Source organism: Scylla paramamosain, unplaced genomic scaffold (genome assembly GCF_035594125.1).
Source record: "Scylla paramamosain isolate STU-SP2022 unplaced genomic scaffold, ASM3559412v1 Contig27, whole genome shotgun sequence".
Lineage (NCBI taxonomy): Eukaryota > Metazoa > Arthropoda > Malacostraca > Decapoda > Portunidae > Scylla > Scylla paramamosain.
In genome coordinates, this window is record NW_026973692.1 from 630,725 (window position 1) to 637,500 (window position 6,776).

The 6,776-nt window shown below is 37.4% G+C and overlaps 1 long non-coding RNA gene across 6 annotated transcripts in view; it reads left to right on the forward strand.

The window, feature by feature from the left end:
* The first annotated feature begins 906 nt into the window (after positions 1-906).
* Positions 907-6,776, forward strand: part of LOC135097637 (uncharacterized) — a 12,980-nt gene continuing 7,110 nt past the window's right edge. Inside the window, exons 1-3 of one of the 6 annotated variants that reach the window (XR_010265920.1) lie at positions 907-1,125; positions 5,806-5,967; positions 6,407-6,556. This is a non-coding gene — a long non-coding RNA (uncharacterized LOC135097637). Of the gene's footprint in view, positions 1,126-3,038; positions 3,491-3,515; positions 3,783-5,805; positions 5,968-6,406 lie in introns of those variants that run through there. The other 5 variants (XR_010265921.1, XR_010265916.1, XR_010265917.1 and 2 more) reach the window with 5 other exon arrangements.

Below are 6,776 nucleotides of genomic sequence, written 5' to 3' on the forward strand. Positions count from 1 at the left end.
ATAAATTCATTAAACTGAAGACCACAAATGTACTTAAGCTGAATGATAAGAGGCAAATGATTATGAAGAAATGAAAAAAGTGAGGAAAATTATGAAAAAAGACAAATATACATTAAAAAACTGTGTGTGTGTGCAAAATATTCCGAAAAAATGGAAAAAAAATGAAAATTATGAAAAAAAACAAATATACTTAAAAAAAAACTTTGTGTGCAAAAGATTCCGAAAAAATGAAAAAAAAAGGAAAATTATGAAAAAAACAAACATACTTAAAAAAAACCTTTGTGTGTGTGTGTGTGTGTGTGTGTGTGTGTGAGGAAATAAAAACTTTGATAATCTTAATGAAAATATCAGTGTTTTTTTCCTGTTTAGTTTAAGAGGTGAAAATAATTGTAGCTTTAAATTGGATATTTCTCATTCATTCATTTGTTTGTTTGTTCTGAGCCTATAGAGGAAAACTTAGGCCTATACAGGGTGGGGGAAAAGGCTAGACAAGAGAGAAATTATGCACACACACACACACACACACACACACACATACAAACAAACTGCTAGCCTCTCTCTCTCTCTCTCTCTCTCTCTCTCTCTCTCTCTCTCTCTCTCTCTCTCTCTCTCTCTCTCTCTCTCTCTCTCTCTCACACACACACACACACACACACACAAGGAGGGAAAGCAGCCATATGTAAAAATTGATGTTTTAATTGTCTTTAAGTTTAGATCAAGTTGGGAGAGACAAATTTAATAAACTTAATGCTTACTGGAAATGTAAAACACACACACACACACACACACACATACACACATTCTGTTTATGTTTTGTAATGTCCTGAAGTGAATGACGCTCAAATATTAGCCATAGGAGGTAGATTAGTTTATTTGTTTTGTGTGGAGTTTTGAAGGTTTATTTTGCAGTGGTTTGGATTTTATTGAAGGAAATGCGTCGCTGTGTAGGAGTTTCTGCTACGGAATTCCTCTGATGACCGTCCTTCTTCCGACTAAAAATGAATAATTACGATACTTTCCCTAGCCATTCAATGTGTGCAGTGGCTAAGTGGAGGGAGGATGTTGTCTTGCCCTCACTACAGTACTCGTTAGCAAGTTACTTCGTGCTTCGTTATCCCAGCCACCGTAAGTCCCATTAGTTGTCTAAGTGTTCTGGTCTCCCTGTCACTCATCAACAGAATCACGGCCTTTGGTGAACACACTGGCATTGCTAATAAGATAGGAAGCTGCCACGCGTGATTTGGAAAATAGAATGTGATGTGATGTATTCGATATTAGCTACTGTTTTTGTTTTGTAATGCAGTTTAGTACAGAGCAGAAATTCGTGTTACCAAATGGTCCAGCGTCTTATTTGAGGCGCGCGGTGCAACAACGACGTAACCGTGAAATTTGAGATTTCGTGTTTTTGCCTGCTCCGTGTGGTAGAAGGGTGTAAAAGTCTCGTGGTGATATCGGCCAAGTCATATTCGACCATCTAAGCACCTGTACTAAGGCTCAAAGTCGAGCGGTAATGAGCCGGTAATGAGCCGGTAATGAGTAAGTTTTATTTTTTACGCTCGGAAAAAAATTCATAAAAAATTTATTTATGTACCAATCTTCATGAAACTTTCACCTAATACTATGTGTAATAGGCTCTAACACATTATTAACAAATGAAAACAATATCGGGAAAAAAAATTATTACCTACGGTATACGCGTTAATTAACGCGTAAGTCATCCACCCAAAATCGTCACCTATCACTTCGAAACCTACATCCCCAAACAGAACTACCCAAGACCTTTCAAATGATGTATAATACTTACTTATTTAAGGGTATCCTATTGTGCGCAATCAGTGTTTAACTTTGAGCGCGTTTTTCTCGAAACTTCCATTTCTCGGTTACGTCGTTGTTGCACCGCGCGCCTCATTTTAACTTTTATAAATTTCTAGAGATCTATTTAGGTTTTCAGAGGTATTTTCGTGACTCTAGGAAAAAAAGAATCCAGCTTTACGTGTTTCTTATGTAATTCAACTTATTACACAACAGGAATCCGTGTTATCATATCTTCCCGCGTCTTATCTGAACTTTTATCATGTTCTGGTCTGTTATTTAGGTTTTCAAAGGCATTTTCATGACTAGCACAAAAATCCATCTATTCTTGTTTGTTCTGTAATTTTTATATAACAGAAGAGAAACTTGTATCCTCAAACGATCTGGCGTCTTATCTTTCTTAATTTTTATCAGGTTCTAGTAGAAATTATGTACGTTTTTATGTTTCTGGGTAAAAAAGAAAAAATCTATCTTCCCTGTTTATTCTGTTATTCATTTAACTACAGCAAAACAAGAACAACATGCTAAAACATTCCGGTTGCGTTGCGAGAAAGTTTGTGAAGCAGAGTTGTGAAATACTGTCTGTTGCTGAATTACTGACGTGTCCTTAAGCTTCACCTATATTGTAATAGCACGTGTTTCTTGATTTCTGGCCTGGTGTTCTAGAGTGTATGGTGTCTTATATAGGGAACAGTGAGAAAGGACCTTCACTCCTCTCCCTGTGGTTCAGTGGCTGATGTCTCTTCTTATTTTTTTCTTCTCCCTCGTCACTCGGTCAAGGAAACAGAGTCGCCCCCTTTAAAAGATAAAACCCCTCTGTAACCTGGCTTTGGTCTGTATGACATCAAATCGCTCCACTCCCTCCCTTATCCACTCTTTAAATTCCCTTACACTCTTTACCCAATCTTAATAACCCTAGGAACACTTCAGCAATATAATATCTTAAGAGTCTTCTGTGGAATCAACTCAGACAGGTTTGAATTACTTGAATCGCGCTGACACACCTTCTCCTCACACTCCGTCTCTTAAACGTCCTTTAAATTCCCCTATACTCTTTACCCAAGCTTATTAACCCCACAGATACTTTCTTACTACAATATCTTAAGTCATACGTAATCATATCAGAGGCTGGAATTTTTTGAATTTCGCGCGAAAACATCCGCTCTTCACACCATCTAAATTGTGTTATACTCCTTATCCAAGCCTAGTAACCCTAGGAACACTTCAGAACTACAATATCTTAATAGTATAGTGCGGAATGATGCCTTTACACGCTTCAGTTACGCTCTAATAAACTCCTTTCAATAGCGAGAAAATATGAGCTGTCAAGTGAATGGCATCCACCATCACCATGACAACGGGTCGTGAACAGCCAATCCCAGCTCGCCATTTCATCCGGGACCTCAAGATGGCCACACTGATACAATATAGTTTAATTTCCAGCCAAGATGAGAGTTAACCGAGACATATATGGTGGATAAAAAGCTCTTAAAAATATGGGTGTTCCGAGGAAAGTATACCACTAGGGAATGTGGGTTACATTAGTAATGGAGGAATATTTTGAGAGCAGACGAAACTAAAGGTACAGTTACTAGTTAGTGTTTTTGTGTGTTTGTTTATGTGTGTGTCGTGGAGGAGTGATCTGTGCCTGACCATGTGGCTGTATAATGAACCAGGCGTGAGTATTCAGCATTTGACCAAACACACTCACGCAGAGACTGTCCCTTTAAACCTTCGTCCCTTTAAACCGTACCCAAATAAACGCTTTCGATTCGCGTAGGCAGACCAGGCTAGCTCTCTCTGACCGGGCCATGTGACGTATTTTTAGTCATATGCTCCTAGTGAGAGTAACCCGCCGGCTAGGGAGTCTAGGAGTGTTAACTGGTTATTTAACAGAGTAGAAGATGAGAGAGAGACTGGGATGTGTGATGGATGAGTGACAGGGAGAAGAAGGGTGTAATCTGTTTGACGTAAGGGTGACAGGCTGTGTGCGTCCGTGTGTACATGTATGTGGGTGGGTGTGGGTGACTGGGTGTGTGTGGTGGGTCAGTGTCCGTATGTATGTGTGTATTACCATTGTGAGACCCGCTCTGTGTGTGTGTGTGTGTGTGTGTGTGTAGGGAGGGAGAGACACGTGAGTAAAGAAGGGAGGATGGGGGTCAGGAAAGAGGAGGAGGAGGAAGAGGGCTGACTGGGTGAACCTCTTAAAGATAGTATTCAGAAATTACGTGTTTTCTTGGCTTCGCTGAGTCACTGTGTTAGGGAAGAGGAAGAGGAGGAGGAGGAGGATATAGAAGTGATATAAGCATAGGAAGGTTTTAAGTTAGTATTAAGTTAGTATTAGTATTAGTTAGTATTTTAAGTTAGTAGGTTAGGCTATGTAAGTTGAAGTGTATTAGATTGTAAGGCTAAGTAAGGTTAGGTTAGGTTAAGATAGTGTGTTAGGTTAGGTAAGTTAAGGATAGGTTAGACTAGCATAGTTTAGGTTATATTAGATGAATTTACATTAACTTGCATAGGTTAGATTAGATTAGATTAAAGTAAGATTTGGATGACATAGGTTACGTTAGATCATGTTAAGTTATAGCAGATTAATTAGGTTAGTTAAGGTAATTGAGTTAGCAAAGGTTGCATTAGGTTAAACTAGCATAAGTGAAGAAATTAAGTTAGATTAGGTGAGGAATTATTAGGTTAGATGAGAGGAGGTGAGGTTAGGTTAGGTGAGGTTTGGTTAGATTATGTTAGGTGAGGTTAGGTTAGGTTAGGTGAGGTGAGGTTTGGTTAAATTAGGTGAGGTGAGGTTTGGTTAGGTTAGGTGAGGTGAGGTTTGGTTAGATTACGTTAGTTGAGGTTAGGTTAGTTTAGGTGAGGTGAGATTAAGTTAGGTTACAGTGAGGCGTCTTGAAGTCATGAGAGACATTGGCAGGGGCGGAGGTGGTACCTTGCCAACTCCACCTGAGAGAGAGAGAGAGAGAGAGAGAGAGAGAGAGAGAGAGAGAGAGAGAGAGAGAGCAGAGGGGGGTCAGACTACTGTTTCATTTAAGGAGTCTTTAAAATTAGCTTCCCTATGTTAATGTGTTAGTTTTCATATTTATTGAGAGAGAGAGAGAGAGAGAGAGAGAGAGAGGCAATATGGTGTAAATAAAGGGACTAAAAATGTACTTCAAATGGCTTGATTCTCTCTCTCTCTCTCTCTCTCTCTCTCTCTCTCTCTCTCTCTCTCTCTCTCTCTCAATAAATATGAAAACTAACACCTTAACATAGGGAAGCCAATCTTCATCCTCATTTACTCCCGACCCCAACCATTGCTAATATAGACATCACTTTCATCCAGTTAGAAAATAAATCTTGTAAAATAACATTAGGTCTCGTCTATCATCCTCTAGTCCAGTCACCTGCTACGGACAAAAAAACTTTATGACCTTATTGTGGACATTTGTTGCGTTAATAATTGCATAATTATGGGGGATTTTAATTATCCAGTCACTCTCAAGACATCTTTATTCGTTCTACAGCCACATCCAGTCTTAGAACTGGGAAGAAATTGCAAAATGTATTCTTTTTCAATGCCAACTCTACGTCTTGTAGATGGTTATAAAGGAGACTGCATGCATTGCTTCTGATGCTTCTAATTGTTTTGTTTCACAGTGAAAGGCTTTAAGTGTAGTTGGAAAATGTCATAGGAAAAAATTGTAGTTAATATTGGATGCAAAATATCAAAGTAAGATTAGCTAAAGAATTTTTAACGTTGGGAATAGTAATCCATTTATATATATATATATATATATATATATATATATATATATATATATATATATATATATATATATATATATATATATATATATATATATATATATATATATATATATATATATATATATATATATATATATATATATATATATATATATATATATATATATATATATATATATATATATGGGAGTATATTTTTTGTAACAGTGTGAATGATAAGATTCCATTTTTCAGTGTTGCCACGGTGACGGTGGTGGTGGGCATGATACAGATGCGGGAGGTGGAGTTTGTGCCCGATAGAGACATGCAGCTGGACAAATTGTGTTGGTCATTGGTCAGACTGGAGTTTACATGTGTACCTCCTTCACCATCATTGGTGGACACTTCACCATGAGTGTTAGTGAAATGTGCTCTCTTTCTTACTTTATTTGTATATCAGAAAAATTTAAGGCCAGTTAGTTGTCTAGACTATAAGTTTTAAAATGAAAAAATAAATCTACATATTTTTTTAAAAGCAAACAGTTAAGGCATTGTAAAGTAAAAGTCAAAATATATTTTGGTTATTATTTTTTTTGCAATCAATTACTTTCATGTATAATGAAATAAATACATTTATCAAACTTAATATCATATTTAATAACAGCTAGAGGTACCAATTTGCAGATGTCTATGGAAAATTTGTATGATAATCTTGTGGCCAACAAAAAAGGATACAATGAATGATGACTTATTATTGTAAGAAATCTTTCAGAGTTGTTGTTGTGTACTTCCACATTCCATGGAGACAGGTTTTTCCTTCACTTTTCAGCATTTAAAAATGTGATAATTTCAACAGGATGCTTGAGCTGTCACGGTGCTGCTGCTGCTGTTGTCTGCCATCATCACCCTGACACAGACCACCCTGCAGACCACCTTCATCCTGGGTGCCACACGTCACTGCTGCTACAACTCAGAGCAACTGGAGCGCAAGCCAGGAAGGGAGATGGTAACTCCTCACTTAATTTGTTGTTTATTTGAGGGCCTAATGACAGACACATAATGGAATGAGTATTTGTGAATGTTTGTTTATATCTAGATACAGCATTCACATATCTTTTAAGTGCCACCTTCCAAAAACAATGTCAGCCAGAAAAATAACTGATGAATCTAATTACATTTCAAGTCAAAAAGTTTTCCTTTAACCACTTTGCTCCAGATGCTTAAAA